Below are 17,546 nucleotides of genomic sequence, written 5' to 3' on the forward strand. Positions count from 1 at the left end.
CATATTTAGTGCAGTTGCTGAAATGGATACACCATTTAACTGCATGCGATGGAAGCAATCTTTAATGGAATCGTAAATTCTGGGTGAAATTTCACTGCCCCACTGGAGAGGGGGTGGGGACATAAAACGTGACTGGGTGGGACCAGAAAAATCTCGCCGCTGGGAGGGGCTGTAAAATTCTGACCCTTAAGAAATTTGATGCCTTATACAGTGTATGTCATTTGCACCAATGAAGAAGCACTGATTGGGGTGAAAATGAGTGTAATTTTGGTAGAAATAGATCTCAACTCAAAACCTGGCCCTCCAAATTTTAATGCAATGGTCTTATCTTCCTCTCTCGCCAAAACCAGTGCAGATGTTCAGCCCCTTGGATTGAGAAACTTCATATCGTGATTTTCCCATGGTGATTTGAAAGATTGTCTCCAAGAGCTTTTGGGCGTGCTTGATTCTGGTGACATCTAGGATCAGTTCTCTGTGAGAACTCAGGGCTAACATCAGCACATTGGCTGAGTTACTGAATACGTAGCACTTCCCTCTACCTATTGCAGTCTCAACTTGAACAATTAGTTAAATTTATGGACCAATTGTAAACTCGGGGGAAGCTAAAATAGTCACAATGATGTATGGCCATCAATCTTGCTGCTTCCACAAACTCTACAAGGAAAACATAGACCTCCCAATCCTGGATTTTCTCTCACTTCTCCAGCTGAGACGCCCTTTCAATTCCCATCCAAGCCACTTCACATTGAAGTATTTGCGACCCCGGAAGACTCACCCCTTAAGGCAAAAAAGCCCTGGAAGATGAAGCCCCCGGAATGTTGCAAGTTAATTACAATGGCCTCTGTTGTTACTTTTAATGTATTCTATTGTTGTGAAGGTACTGTTTGTTATTGTGTTATTAGTTTTTGGTATTGTTAGCTTGTCGGTTTATTACTTTTTAATTTTGAATTATTTTTACTTTATCATGTTTAATAACTCAAGCAATGATTGGGTGCAGAAAACAGAATGAGATGATCTTCAACACAAAGATAGTAAAACATGAAATCTTCAATCTTTGGCAGATTCGTTTTAGCTTTGTCATTACTCAAGCTCCCTCTCTGGCTGCTGTCTGCATCAGGCATGTACTTCACCAAAGGGATTACCACTCCTAGTGGCCTGTTGAAGTGTGGCAACAGCAAAGACTGCCTTTCATCTTGGAGTGTATATTTGAGGTGGAAAGGAGAAGAAAGTACAAAGGATTGTAAAAAAAAGACAATTTCACAGAATCACTGATTCACAGATCACAGATTACTACAGTGCAGAAAAGGCCCTTCGGCCCAATGAATCTACACCGACCTGACCTGCCCACCTAATCCCACTTGCCAGCACTTGGCCCATAGCCTTGAATGTTATGGCGTGTCAGGTACTCATCCAGGTACTTTTTAAAGGATGTGAGGCATCCCGCCTCCACCACCTTCCCAGACAGCGCGTTCCAGGCCATCACCACCCACAGAATCACAATTTGAAACGTAAGAATACGGTACAATGAACAAGTATTACATTTACTGCATTGACACAGTTGGTTATGAATTCCTGTTCATAGCCTTTCTCTCACTGGTGCCAAATAGAGATAAGATGGAGGAAAAGCTAAAAGTCACATTACATTGATCAAAGTGTGTTTACTCCCTTCCTCTCTATTCTCATGAGTAATTATGAAAGGGTTAACTGCTTGCTGAGGTACTATTTCACATGCAGCTGATGATCCTTGACACTTTTTTTCCAATGACCAAGCTTCAGTCAAGTCTAGTCAGTGAGTTTTACAAGACATTCAACATTGTGAGGCACAACCAAATCCAATTCTGTCTTCATCTCAGTCAAGACATGGGCACCAGGAGTGGCTGAACAGTGATCAGGAGAGGGGGTCTCAGGTAATTCCTCCCATTTCTTGCCTGAGCTGCAATAAACCAATTTAACCTCGAACAATGATTGAACCGAGGACTTGGGCTCGCAGCTAATCACTGGATAAATTCAGTGAGTATCAGGGAAATTCAATCTTTCCACTTGTTATTCTGGAAATTAAAAAAAAATATTTTCTCTTTCAACTGGTTTGCTAGATTTTAAACCGATTCGGACTTACTCTGGCTTTACATTCCATTCACAGCATTAACCTTTGGTTTTTCTGCCCTCAAATGACCATTAACTTGGGAATTTGAAAGTTGTTCCAACATATTCAGAAAAATAACAAGAAACAATGAACGTTTCTGTTAATTTTTACTTCAAAGTGATGTAATATTCTTACAATAAATCTTTCTATTTCTCTCATTCACAGTTTATCCTTGTAGACATAAGTTTATTTATTAGTGTTACAAGTAGGCTTAACACTGCAGTGAAGTTACTGTGAAAATCCCTTAGACGCCACACTCTGGCACCTGTTCGGGTACACTGAGGGAGAATTTAGCATGGCCAATGCACCTAACCAGGATGTCTTTCGGACTGTGGGAGGAAACCAGAGCATCTGGAGGAAACCCACACAGACACGGGGAGAATGTGCAAACTCCGCACTGACAGTGACCCAAGCTGGGAATCAAACCCAGGTCCCTGGAGCTGTGAGGCAGTTTAACTAACTACTGTGCCACTGTGTATTCTTTAAATAAATCCTTCCATTTCTCTCACCCAGAGTTTCTCCTCTTATACATTTCACTGAGACACTTGGCTCCTGTGCCTGATAGGGTAGGCCAGCAGCTGTGAGCATGAGAGTGGCCTGCTGATAACCCTTCTTCCATCTTTGTTTCCTTTCTCTGTTTGGTGAAGTAGTTCAGCAGCACTACACAGCCACGCGGCTGAACTGAAACCGTCTCCAAGTTAGGACCCAGAGGAGGAACGGTAGCACTGTGGTAATGTGATGGAGTTAGTCATCCAGAGGCCTGAGTAAATAGACTGGAGATAGGGGTTGAAATCCCACCACAGCAGCTGGGGAATTTCAATTCAACTCAGAACTCAAATATTGCTGAAAAGAGAGACATGTTGCCAAAGCTTTTTATCTTGCTCTTGATAAAGAAGGGGATGAAGGTTATCAAGAGTGGGTGGGAATGGGATAAGATCATCTATGATCTTATCGAATGGCAGAGCAGACTCGAGGGGCTGAGTCGCCTCCTTTGGCTCCTAATTCCTATGTTCATCAGGACAAATGCAAGAATGCCAAATTTCAAACAGTTACAATTTATGCTACAGGAGAAAAGGATGTTGGCTGGTTGGTTGACTCTGACTCAGTGTATGTATCCAATAACATGATGAAAATGCAGTATTTGAAATATACTGAAATAATATTCATTTCCAACAGAATATTCCCCATGTTGGTGAGAAAAAATACTTGCAGCAGGTAACATATTTAGCATTCTATCTTCAGTATTTTCACAGTGAGACTTGCATATTTTTGAACATTATTATTTATTGATCACAAGAGCACAAGAAATAGAAGCAGGAGTGGGCCATTCGGCCCTTCAAGTCTGTCCCGCCACTCCATACAATCATGGCTGATCTATGCCGGACTCAACTCCTTTACTGTGCCAAATCATGATTATGATAGTTTTTCTTCTTAGTGTCAATGAAAGTATGGGATATATGTACTGAGGAACGGAATACATCCTCTTTCAGATGCTCAATATCAGTACCAACCACTCCAAAGTCAAGGTGTAAAGCAAGGTGCGGGGTGAAGTTACATTTACTCTACCTTACTGATTGAGGGGCAAATGTAATGCCCTCTCCTGAGGTGAGTCTGGCATCCAGTCTATATATCCTATTTGGTATATACCTCGAGGTATTTAGTTGGGTGGGGGAGGGGTGGGGGGGTGTGACTTTACCATCTTCCTGCCTCTGCCCTGATTAAGTCTGGGTCAGGAAAAGCTCACGGATGGCTTTCCTGCCCCGCCACCATATTCAACCGGTGGCAGGCGGGGGGACTTGCCGTGTGGGAATGCCAAAGGATTTTGTTGCAGGTTTCCGAGGGGAGGATGGGGGGGGAACAGCCCCGCGTGGAAAGGCACTTGGGAAGAAAGGGCTTGCTGAGAGTCCGAACCCTGGTCTTACTGCTGACCATCTTCCCCCTCTCCACAATTCCTGACCCAGGACAACTCCCCTTGCCCTCATAGGTCTCTGACCTGGGTTTCTCAGTGATTCTGGGCCCTTCCCTGGGTGCATTGCAGGCAGCTGCCACCAGTCCCACTCACGCTGCCTGCAATGCATAGCTGGTGGCCCCTGATTGGCTGGCAGCTCTTCAGAGACATGATTTTCACCCTGGGGTTCTTGATCCTGTCTACTGAAGTATCGAAGTAGCGGAACTTCCGCAAAGGAGGCAACACATGCACAGCTGAATCTGAGTTCAGCAGCATCAAGAAGCCCCTAACTCTGTCCCTCCCACCGGGAGGAAATCCATGCAGACATGGGGAGAACGTGCAAACTCCGCACAGACAGTGACCCAAGCCGGGAATTGAACCCGAGTCCCTGGAGCTGTGAGACCGCAGTGCTAACCACTGTGCTATCCCATTTCAATAGCTTTAGTGAAGGAATACAAAACTATCTCACCAAATTTGCAGGCGGCATTAAGTTTGGAGACACAAAATTGTGTAGATGGGAGCAGGAAGTTACAAAAATGACAGACTTGAGTGGTTCAAACTATGGCAGATAGAATACAATGTCAAGGAAAAGTGAAGTCATCCAATGCTGCATAGCTTTTGCTACATCCAGTGAAATTCTATTCAACAAGCACAGTGCAAAATTAAAGGGTCTAACAGAATATATTCAATCATTTCTTTCAGAATCCATTGATTTTGCTAATTGACTAATAACTGTGATTTCCAGTAATACATTCCATTTGAGAATTTGCTCGATATTTCAGTGTCAGCAGGAGTGAAAATATTATCAGCTACCACAAAATAACTTCTCGTAAGTTAAAACAAAAATGGTCAAATGTAATACAGTGACATTGGAGGGCAGAGAGAATGATGAATAACATTTACCGGTTCAGGTGCATTTTATTCACAAACCCACAGAGGGAGCCGCACTTCTGTAACTGGATGTTCAAGTCTCCAGCTTTCACATTGAGAGAGCCAAGGAAGGCAAATCACAGTACATGTACAGGGCCTGCTTGTGACTGGCTGACTCTCAGTTTCAGATAAGGGCCTTCTTGGTATTTTAATATCAAAAATTTTCAAGGCACCAAAGTGATTACTGTCATGGGGACAACACTGAAAATCCTCAATTCCCTCCTCTCTGCCCAAGTAGAAGCAGGACTAATGATGAAGCATTAGTCCTTGTAGCAGCGCAGTATAATAGGTTCCACCCACATCCATCCCATAGCAGATTCATTATTGTGTTGGGACCCATACTACAATTTTACTGACAGGTTCAGCTGTCTGGCTCCATGCACTTTATGTAACCATTTTGTTATTTTCCAGCTATCCACCTACTCGTAATATCAGTTATCAATATGGCCAAAAATGAACCTTCAGCCAACAGCTGAAACAGATGATCCGAACATTTATTTCATTGTTCTTTTTGAACCTCACTTTGTGCAAATTCCCTGCCATGTTTCCCACATTACAACACTGACTACACTTAGAAAGTAATAATAGGCTGCAAATTAACCATGAAAATTACAAAATAAATCCAAGCTCTTTCAATGCAACTTGCCAACATGTAATAACATAAAAATAGCAAACGTTACACTACAGTGGGTAATCTTGTTTAACTTAACAAGACGAAAATAAGCACAGAGGGCAGCACAGTGGTTAGCACTGCTGCCTCACAGCTCCAGGGACATGGGTTCACTTCCGGCCACGGGTCACTGTCTGTGTGGAGTCTGCAAGTTCTCCCCATGTCTGCGTGGGTTTCCTCCGAATGCTCTGGTTTCCTTCCACAGTCCAAAGATGTGCAGGTTAGGTGGATTGCCCATGCTCAATTGCCCCTCAGTGGTCCAAGATGTGTAGGTTAGGGGGATTAGTGGGATAGATACGTGGGGTTACAGGGATAGGGCAGTGGGTGGGCCTGGGTAGAATGCTATGTCTGAGGGTCAAATGGCCTCCTTCTGCACTGTAGTGATTCTATGATTTCAGACTTTTTGAGAACGCCTTTTATGGGACATTCCCACCTCCACAGCTTCAGTGTTGCAAAAGTTGGTTCCTTTTAGGTGGTTATAACTCTGCTTTATTCCTCACTATTTACAGTCAGAGAGGAATTAAAAGCCTGAGAGTGAGTTCTTTAATGATTACGGATCAAGCTACTGAATTTTTATTATGTGAAATCTATGAGAAAAGAAACATCTAATTCTACTGCCCTGCCCCCCACAGAATCAGAGCAGGCGAGGAGTGGACAACAGAAATGTCCGTTGACCTCGGACCGGATTCCCTCATCTTGGGTCTAGCAAGGCCATAAAATCCCAGCTCAAAACACTTAATAGGATCAAATCTGCCAACCATTTCAGGTTTTTACTTACTTGCAGCATAACACAATGTTCTCAAATCACTAATATATAACATTCAACTTCTTGAATGTGCCGGGGGGCACAGTAGCTCAGTGGTTAGCACTGCTGCTTCACAGCTCCAGGGACCTGGGTTTGAATCCCGGCTCGGGTCACTGTCTGTGTGGAGTTTGCACATTCTCCCTGTGCCTGTGTGGGTTTCCTCCGGGTGCTCCGGATTCCTCCCACAGTCCAAAGATGTGCGGGCTAGGTTGATTGGCCATTCTAAATTGCCCCTCAGTGTCCTGGGATGCATAGATTGGAGGGATTAGTGGGTAAATATGTAGGGATATGGGGATAGGGCCTGGGTGGGATTGTGGTTGGTGCAGACTAGATGGGCTGAATGGCCTCTTTCTGCACTGTAGGATTCTATGATTCTTTCTGTGGAAAATGGTCTGAGTTTTTCAAGTTATGCCTAACGTATAATTAAATCTGATGAAGGATTTTGCAGAGTCTCCTTAGATACTGTTATTGGAAAAGGACTGGGATGGGAATAGCAGAGGTTGTGCCAATAAAATCTACTGGGACTTTTTTATATCCTATTGGGGTCAGGAAGAATCATCAAGCTATTTGTTTCCAAAGCATACACTTCATCTTTCTTGTTGAGTGCATTTTATTCAGCTAAGTGCCTGCAGCAGAGGAAAAACTGAAACCGTCTCAGGAGGAGATTGTTTTTTGTACACTGCTCAAAACTTAAATTAGCTGGATAATTCTGATCAAAGTAACACAAGTAAAAGTGAACTGTTCACAATGGATCACAAGGTGTCTTCACCATTGCAATGATGCAACTGACATAGCTGGAAGAGATTAGGTATTCCTTCAGAGCTTAATTATCTCTGCTACAGTCGAGCTTATGCTAGTCTCTCCATTGCATTCACTGGTTCAGAACTTTCTGATATTATCTGAATCAATTTCAAACAAGCTTTAAGTATCAATAAAGGAAATGTGGGTGACTACTTGAGACAGCCTTCAATACTGAAATTATATAGATAGGTACCTTTGTTGAAGTGGAAACTTTGCTGCTTCTTGACTGTGACGTAAAGACTCAAACAAAATTTGTTCCGACAATATAACAAGCATTTATTTACGAATAACTGCATGCAGTATATGGCTGAAACTTGGGGTCAGAGAGCAGTTGGTACAACTGCTGATTCTTCCACAAGTCCGCCATTACACAGAGAAACAGTTCAGTATTTATACATAATCATTATCAGTTTCCGTGACCAGAGCATATTCAGGAATTTGATTAGTAATAGAATCGTGAGCAATATCATTAATCAGGTTTTAACTTGCTGACCTCCCAGAACTCGTTGTCCCATTATTCATACCCTTATCTTGTCCTTTGATGGAGCAGAAGAAGGTCGGTGACTCCTTCCTCCCTGACCTTATCTTGTTTTATTTACTCATACAGCCTTATTAACTCTTACAGGGGTCTGGCATTTTGAAATAGCTTTGGTCAGCCGTTCTTTATATTGTAACAAATAGTTGATCAATTTTCCCATCATGCCCTTACTTAGTTCGTACAACTTCACACCTTGTAATGTATTCAAGGCTATGTATGTGGTGGCACAGTGGTTAGCACTGCTGTCTCAGCACCAGGGACCCGGGTTTGGTTCCCGCCTTGGGTCACTGTCTGTGCAGAGTCTGCGCGTTCTCCCCGTGTCTGTGTGGGTTTACTCTGGGCCTCTTTTTAGGTAGGGTTTTCTCTGGGTGCTCCGGTTTCCTCCCACAGTCTGAAAAACGTGCCGGTTAGGTGTATTGGCCATGCTAAATTCTCCCTCAGTGTACCTGAACAGGCGCCGGAGTGTGGCGACGAGGTGATTTTCACAGTAACTTCATTGCAGTGTTAATGTAAGCCTACTTGTGACACTAATAAATAAACTTTATTCTTTTAAAACGCTAGTCTCTTGGACTCATTTCCATTATCTAAGGAAGTTGGAGAGCAATTTTCCAGACATTTTTTCTCCTAATTGGTGTTGGCTTTTTTTTTTGTCTCTCTCCAGAGTTTAGACGGCTCCTTTTGGCCTGTTCGGGTACACTGAGGGAGAATTTTAGCGTGGCCAATGCACCTAACCGGCACATCTTCCAGACTGTGGGAGGAAACTGGAGCACCCAGAAAAAACCCACACAGACACGGGGAGAATGTGCAGACTCCATACAGACAGTGACCCAAGCCGGGAATCAAACCCGGGTCCCTGGCGCTGAGACAGCAGTGCTAACCACTGTGCCTCTGTGCAGTGATACAGGACAGGCTGGATCGATCAGTCAAAGTATTTTCCTATTTGTCACTTTCCATCTGTTCATAAAGAATATCAACCCCTCTTTGGGAAAGGATACTTGGAAGGAGAGAAACTAAGGTAGATTGGGAAACATTTACTTTGTCAATGTACTTTGAAAGGATTTACCCAGGCTCTAAACATGATGCTAATTTTTTCTGTTCAGTTCTGCAGTCATCTGAGATGCACCCATAGTCATGTGGAAGGTCACCAGTCATATTATAATGAGGTACCTTTTCCCTAACCCTGGATAGAATCATAGAATCATAGAAACCCTACAGTACAGAAAGAGGCCATTCGGCCCATCGAGTCTGCACTGACTACAATCCCGTCCAGGCCCTACCCCCATATCCCTACACATCTCAGGACACTAAGGGGCAATTTTTATCATGGCCAATCAACCTGTTTGTTACCATGTTAGTTACCATGTTAGACCAATGGCCTTCTAGTTCACAAAATTTATGGTTGTGGCCACAGTGTTCAAGCAAAGGTATAAAAACTATGAATATTTTGTTTGCTTGTCCATTTGAAGAAATGAGCAACCCTGATATAATTATCTTCTCTGGCTCTGAGAAGGATGCAATATACTCCATGGGCTCCCATTTTATCCCAAAAGATTCAATTGCACCTTTTAGTTCATTCATGCGATCTTTGGACTGTTTCTGGAAATTATTACAAGCTGCTTACATAACAAAAGGAGATGGAAAATATATGAGCCATAAAAACAGCATCACCATTGAAAAGATTGGGAGATTGGATATGAGGTCACGGTTTGCAAGGACAGAGGGGTCAAAGGTGGGTTTTCTTGAGGAGGAGGTGCTTTTTGACGGTTTTGAAAGGCAGATGTTCAGCATCTTATTAGAAGAACCATGTACAATGCCAGCTCGCATGGGGTCCAGAAAGGGAAACTAGATTGTCTACTATTTAACCAGAAAAGATGAGGGCGAAACAAGAGTGAGACAAAGGTGAGGGCTCAGGCAGCATGGAGGTTTGGATTGGCAAGGAAGAAAAACAGCAGAGGTAACTAAATGGTTGGTCACAATATCAGTGACAAAGTGGCTCATCAGCAACTCTTGTTGCTGGAGGTGACAGTGGAGGCTCGCTATCGATCTATTGTCAGGAATTTGGAAGTTGATGAGATTAGAAGTGAACTTGAGGTGAAAACAAAAATAACAAACAAGTAACAAGATTAGCAGGAGATGTGATTTGCCCAGTAACAGGATTAGCAGGTGTCGAGAAAAATTGAGGTGTAAATTGCCATTGAGAGGGGATCTCATAGAAACTTATAAAATTATAAAATTCTAACAGCGTTAGACAAGGTATATTCAGAAAGACTTTTCCCATTTGTGGGGGAGTCCAGAACTCGGGGTCATAGTTTGAGGATAAGGGGTAAACCTTTTAGAACTGAGATGAGGAGAAATTTCTTCACGCAGTGGGTGACGAATGTGTGGAATTGAATACCACAGAATGTAGTTGAGGCCAAAACATTGTCTGATTTCAAGAAGAAATTAGATATAGCTCTTGGGGCTAATGGGATCAAGGGGTATGGGGGGAACGGGAGATCAGGATATTGAATTCGATGGGCAGCCATAATCAAAATGAATGGCAGAACAGGCTTGAAGGGCCGGATGGCCTACTCCTGCTTCTAGTTTCTATGTTTCTATATCAGAAACATTGTTTACCAGAGATCAGAGGGGTCTATACAAAATTGATAACTTCTGAAGTCAAGGAATTTGAGAGATGTAGACAGCTGAATCCACAGTGTGGCATCTCAAAGTGGCTGAACAGTACAACTGCTACGAGCCTTATTGGGGGAGGAGGCTGGTTTTCCATCCAACAGCCAGACAGCCAAAATCTTCAGTTCCATTCCTGTTCCATCAAACATTTAGAGCCACAGTAGAGGGCAGATATTCTCCTCTAAAAGACACAATTCTGTATCTTTGCCAAGCCAGAAAAAGATGTTTCTCCAGACTTGCTCATCTAAGCTATATAGTCTGGTAACTATGAGCTGGATTTGACTTATAGAGTTACTAAAGTGGACGTTGTTTGGGAAAAGTTCAGGGAATGTGCATTTTGGGAATAAGAGGTAATTTCAGATAAACCTGTGTGTTTAATTGTTAATATACTTAAGTGTCACAGTGTACATTAATCTTTCGTGTTGTGTGTTTTTCTTTTTTTACTTAAATAATGTGGGCGGCACGGTAGCACAGTGGTTAGCACTGCTGCTTCACAGCTCCAGGGACCTGGGTTCGATTCCCGGCTTGGGTCACTGTCTGTGTGGAGTTTGCACATTCTCCTCGTGTCTGCGTGGGTTTCCTCCGGGTGCTCCGGTTTCCTCCCACAGTCCAAAGATGTGTGAGTTAGATTGATTGGCCACGCTAAAAATTGCCCTTAGTGTCCTGAGATGCGTAGGTTAGAGGGATTAGTGGGTAAATCTGTAGGGATATGGTGGTAGGGCCTGGGTGGGATTGTGGTCGGTGCAGACTCAATGGGCCAAATGGCCTCTTTCTGTACTGTAGGATTTCTATGATTTCTATTAACTACTCTTTATTAATTGTTTACACAACGACTGGACTGGTTTCTCACTGGGTTGTACATTGTTCCTCACATTATTATAAAACAAGTATGCACCAGTAAGAACCAATGTTCCAAGTTATCCTTTGGGACTTCGAGGCACTTTCACAGGTAACATTAGCAGGGTTCTTAACAGTATTGAAGTATCTACAATTAAAATGTCCTGCATATGATATGCACTTCCTGAAAGGTAGCACTTACGTCCTGTGGTATTTTCTTGTTATGTTCTTTTCGTCACACTTTTTTGCATCATGTTACTTATATCAATGTGTTTGTCACCCTTAAATGCATCTGTTATATTTACCTCCAGTCCACGAGAGGGTGGCTGAAAGTACTAAAAGAGTTGATGGAAGTCTGCTTGTCACCTTTGCCCTCGATACAACCAGAGCCTGGCTTCCTCTCAGCATTGCCATGTTGTGTCCCACTCAATGGTCAGACAGCTTTCTCCTCAAAGAACAAAGAACAAAGAAAATTACAGCACAGGAACAGGCCCTTCGGCCCTCCAAGCCTGCACCGATCATGCGGCCCGACTGAACTAAAACCCCCTACCCTTCCGGGGACCATATCCTTCTATTCCCATCCTATTCGTGTGTTTGTCAAGACACCCCTTAAAAGTCACTACCGTATCCGCTTCCACTATCTCCCCCGGCAGCGAGTTCCAGGCACCTACCACCCTCTGTGTAAAAAAGCTGCCTCGTACATCTCCTTTAAACCTTGCCCCTCGCACTTTAAACCTATGCCCCCTAGTAATTGACTCTTCCACCCTGGGAAAAAACTTCTGACTATTCACTCTGTCCATGCCTCTCATAATCTTGTAGACTTCTATCATGTCGTCCCTCTGTCGTTCCAGTGAGAACAAACCAAGTTTCTCCAACTTCTCCTCATACCTAATGCCCTCCATACCAGGCAACATTCTGGTAAATCTTTTCTGGGCCCTCACCAAAACCTCCACATCTTTCAGGAAGTGTGGCGACCAGAATTGAACACTATATTCCAAGTGCGGCCTAACTAAGGTTCTATAAAGCTGCAACATGACTTGCCAATTTTTAAACGCAATGCCCCGGCCGATGAAGGCAAGCATGCTGTATGCCTTCTTGACTACCTTCTCCACCTGCATTGCCACTTTCAGTGACCTGTGTACCTGTACACCCAGATCCCTCTGCCTATCAATACTCTTAAGGGTTCTGCCATTTACTGTATATTTCCTATCTTTATTAGATCTTCCAAAATGCATTACCTCACATTTGTCCAGATTAAACTCCATCTGCCATCTCTCCGGCCAAGTCTCCAACTGATCTATATCCTGCTGTATTCTCTGATGATCCTCATCGCTATCCACAAATCCATCAATCTTTGTGTCGTCTGCAAACTTACTAATCAAACCAGTTACATTTTCCTCCAAATCATTTTTCTATATTACAAACAGCAAAGGTCCCAGCATTGATCCCTGAGGAACGCCACTTGTCACAGCCCTCCATTCAAAAACACACCCTTCCACTGCGACCCTCTGTCTTCTATGGCTGAGCCAGTTTTGTATCCACCTTGCCAGCTCACCTCTGATCCCATGCGACTTCACCTTCTGCATTAGTCTGCCATGAGGGACCTTGTCAAAGGCCTTACTCAATTACCTTTGACTCTGGGATCACACTCATGATCCCTGAACTCTGAATCTTTCCCTCTGCTCCCACATTGTGAGACACGCAGGAACATTCTTCATTGTTTCCTGAACCTGTGACCCTATTCCCAAGAACTCAGGAGCATAGCCCTAATACTTCCCAATAAAAAGTCTCACAACGCCAGGTTAAAGTCCAACAGGTTTATTTGGTATTATGAGCTTTTGGAGCGTTGCTCCTTCATCAGGTGAGTGGATACCGAATGAACCTGTTGGACTTTAATGTGGTGTTGTGAGACATCTTACTGTGCCCATCCCAGTCCAACGCCGGCATCTCCACATCATGGCTAATACTTCCCAATCACAGAATCCCTCTGAAGGTTCCCTTATCTTGGAAACACTTTGTTCACTCTTTCCTCACATCACAGACCCCTCACGCTCCACGACTGCTGGTCTCCAGAACATCAACTTAATTCTGCCTCTCCCCCCACCTGCTGCTAAAACCCAAGAACCGTCAGGCAATGCTGCCAAATCTTTGGAACTCACCCCCACCCTGCTCCTGACAATGCAGTACTGCCTATCTCCAGAGCTCAACTCCAGCTTTGTCAAAGCACAGAAGAACCTCCAATGGTACTGAAGCCCTGGATCCTCCCCTCTGCATTTTAGTGAAGGCCATAGCTCTCCTGTCTCTATTGCTAAACCCTAAGCCTGATCCAATGCTGAAAAATTCCTCAAGATCGCCAGTGGAGAGCTGCCACTGCAGGACTGCCCCAATGTTATCAAAGCTCAGGATATATCCTCCTAGTGGTGGCAATGCGGGTTAGCATTGTTACTTCACAGCTCCAGGGACCCAGGTTTGATTCCTGGCTTGGATCACTGTCTGTGCGGAGTTTGCACATTCTCCCCGTGTCCGCATGGGTTTCCTCCGGACGCTCTGGTTTCCTCCCACAGTCCGAAAGATGTGCTGGTTAGGTGCATTGGCCATGCTAAATTGACCGTCAGTGTACCCAGAGTGTGGTGACTAGGGGAATTTCACAGCAATTTCATTGCAGTGTTAATGTAAGCCTTCTTTGGACAAATAAATCAACTTTAAATAAATAAAAAAACTGCATGTCTCTTTGTGTCCCCTTCTATCTTATCCTGCCTGCCACCATGCTTTGTTCCCTGGGTATTAAAAAGGTAAATGATTAAAAACTGAGCGTATAGGTCAAGGAATGTGTAACAATCAGACTATTGATTTACAGTTTCATGATTAAAAATGGAATCATTCAATTTAGACCCCAATTCTGATTTAGAACTTCCATTCTTCATTGTAACCCTTTAAAATGGGGGCACATACGTTTGATGTCATGCGGGTAAAATAATGAATCCTTATTGATTGAATCATGAAAAGAAAGGCAGATTTAAAAACTCTAGCATTGTATAATGGTGGCACAGTGGTTAGCACTGCTGCTTCACAGTGCCAGGGACCCGGGTTCGATTCCCGGCTTGGGTCACTGTCTGTGTGGAGTTTGCACGTTCTCCCCGTGTCTGCGTGGGTTTCCTCCGGATGCTCTGGTTTCCTCCTACAGTCCAAAGATGTGCGGGTTAGGTGGATTGGCCCTTAGTGTCAGGGGGACGAGCTAGGGTAAATGGGGTTATGGGAATAGGCCCTGGCTGGGATTGTTGTCGGTGCAGGCTTGATGGGCCAAATGTCCTCCTTCTGCACTGTAGGATTCCACAAAATCCTGACTGATTCAAGTTACGACAAGTTACGTCCTTGACATTAATTTGCTGTGTGTTGCATACATGACAGCCCTTTTATTTTGAAACAGTGTGCCTCCCAAATCTAAAACAGAATCTGACAGGATGGGTGGAGATTGCCAACAGAAAGTGACGTGAACAATCAGTCTTGGTGCATTCATGAAAAACAAAGCCACGTTCTGGCAGTAGAACCTGTTACTTTGCACAGGATTCAGGGAATGTAATTTTAGCATATTCCTCTCTTTCATTTCTTGTGTTCTCCCTTCCTCTGTGGTATGTTCTCATGTCGTCTGCCAATGCCCTCCTGTTGCATTCCTACATCCATTGAATTGTACAGAATTTTCAGCACAAAAGCAGGCCCGACTTACCTATCCCAGAGTCTTAGAATGATCTTAGAATCCTTACAGCACAGAAATAGGCCATTCGGCCCATCGAGTCTGCACCGACCACAATCCCACCCAGGCCCTACCCCCACATATTTACCCACTAATCCCTCTAACCTACGCATCCCAGGACACTAAGGGCAATTTTAGCTTGGCCAATCAACCTAACCCGCACACCTTTGGACTGTGGGAGGAAACCGGAGCACCCGGAGGAAACCCACGCAGACACGAGGAGAATGTGCAAACTCCACACAGACAGTGACCCAAGCCGGGAATCGAACCCAGGTTCCTGGAGCTGTGAAGCAGCAGTGCTAACCACTGTGCTACCGTGCCGCCCCTATATCCTCTAAATTATCCATTGAGTCTATATTCACTCAAGCCTCCTTTCATTTTACTTCATCTTAATTTGCCAGCATTTTATCAACAGCACCACCACCTTGTATTTATATATTTTTAAACCCGTTCCTGGGATATGAGTATATGAGTGTCACTGGCAAGGCCAGCATTAATAACCATTCCCAATTTCCCTCCAGCGAGTGGTCAGGAGCCACCTACAGTTAAGTGGCCATTTCAGTGGGATAGTCAACCATGTTGGTTTGGGGGGTCATGATGTGGAGATGCCGGCGTTGGACTGGGGTAAACACAGTAAGAAGTTTAACAACACCAGGTTAAAGTCCAACAGGTTTATTTGGTAGCAAAAGCCACACAAGCTTTCGAGGCTCTGAGCCCCTTCTTCAGGTGAGTGGGAATTCTGTTCACAAACAGAACTTATAAGACACAGACTCAATTTACATGAATAATGGTTGGAATGCGAATACTTACAACTAATCCAGTCTTTAAGAAACAAAACAATGGGAGTGGAGAGAGCATCAAGACAGGCTAAAAAGATGTGTATTGTCTCCAGACAAGACAGCCAGTGAAACTCTGCAGGTCCACGCAACTGTGGGAGTTACAAATAGTGTGACATAAATTCTGATTCTAGGATCGCATGATAAAGACTCAGGAGGAAAAAAGCAGAAATATTTATGTGAAATAGTGTGACATAAACCCAATATCCCGGTTGAGGCCGTCCTTGTGTGTGCGGAACCTGGCTATCAGTTTCTGCTCCGCGACTCTGCGCTGTCGTGTGTCGCGAAGGCCGCCTTGGAGAACGCTTACCCGAATATCAGAGGCCGAATGCCCGTGACCGCTGAAGTGCTCCCCAACAGGTCACATGGAAGGAAAAACCAGTGAAGCTTGGGAAATGACTGGTACTGGTCTAAACTGGACTTCCAGCTTAAGTTACACGAGACCAGTTTGCACCAGTGCTTGTCATTTCCCAAGTGGTAGATTTTCTTCCCTGAAGGACATGAGTGAACCAAATGGAGTTTTAAAACAATGGTAGTTTCCTGGTCGTTATTAATAAATTATCATTCCATTCCAGATTTATTGATCTTGAATTCCTCCAGCAGCTGTAATGGGATTTGAACTCATGTCCCTGGTTTTAGGCACCTGGATTTCACGTTCAGTAACATTAGCACAATACCACCATCCCGAATGTAGTAAACATCTCCAGGTACTTCACAGGAAACCTATAAGACAAAATCTGACACTGTGTCACATTTGGGGTGGCACGGTGGCACAGTGGTTAGCACTGCTGCCTCACAGCGCCAGGGTCCTAGGCTCGATTCCAGCGTTGGGTGAGTGTCCGTATGGAGTTTGCATGTTCTTTCCATGTCTGCGTGGGTTTCCTCCGAGTGCTCCGGTTTCCTCCCACACTCCAAAGATGTGCGGGTTAGGTTGATTGGCTATGCTAAATTGTCCCTTAATGTCAGGGGGACTAGCAGGGTAAATATGTGGGGATAGGACTTGGGTGGGATTGTTGTCAGTGCAGGCTCAATGGGCCAAATGGCCTCCTTCCGCACTGTAGATTCTAGGATAATTTAGAGAAATGATTAAAGGCTTGCTCAAAGAGGGATTTTAGGAAGTGTCTTAAAGGGAAAAAGCAAGAGAGAAACAGAAAAGTTGAGGGAGGGAACTCTAGAGCTTGGGGTCTAGGCAACTGCAGACGCAGCCACCAAAGGTGCTCTGACGAAGAGTCATCTAGACTCGAAATGTTGGCTCGATTCTCTCTCCACAAATGCTGTCAGACCTGCTGAGATTTTTGCAGCATTTTCTGTTTTGGCTGTTGTGGAGTGATTAAAATCAGGGATGCAGAAGAGACTGTATAGAATCCCTACAGTGCAGAAGGAGGCCATTCGGCCCATTGAGTCTGCACCAACTCTGACAGAACATCCCACCCAGGCCCGCTCCTCTGCCCTATTCCCGTAGCCCCACGCATTTACCTCGCTAATCCATCTAACCTACACATCTTGGGACACTAAGAGGCAATTTAGCATGGCGAAACCACCTAACCTGCACATCTTTGAACACTAAAGGGCAATTTAGCATAGCCAAACCACCTAACTCACATATCTTTTGACACT

The sequence above is a fragment of the Mustelus asterias genome, chromosome 11, assembly GCF_964213995.1.
Source record: "Mustelus asterias chromosome 11, sMusAst1.hap1.1, whole genome shotgun sequence".
NCBI lineage: Eukaryota > Metazoa > Chordata > Chondrichthyes > Carcharhiniformes > Triakidae > Mustelus > Mustelus asterias.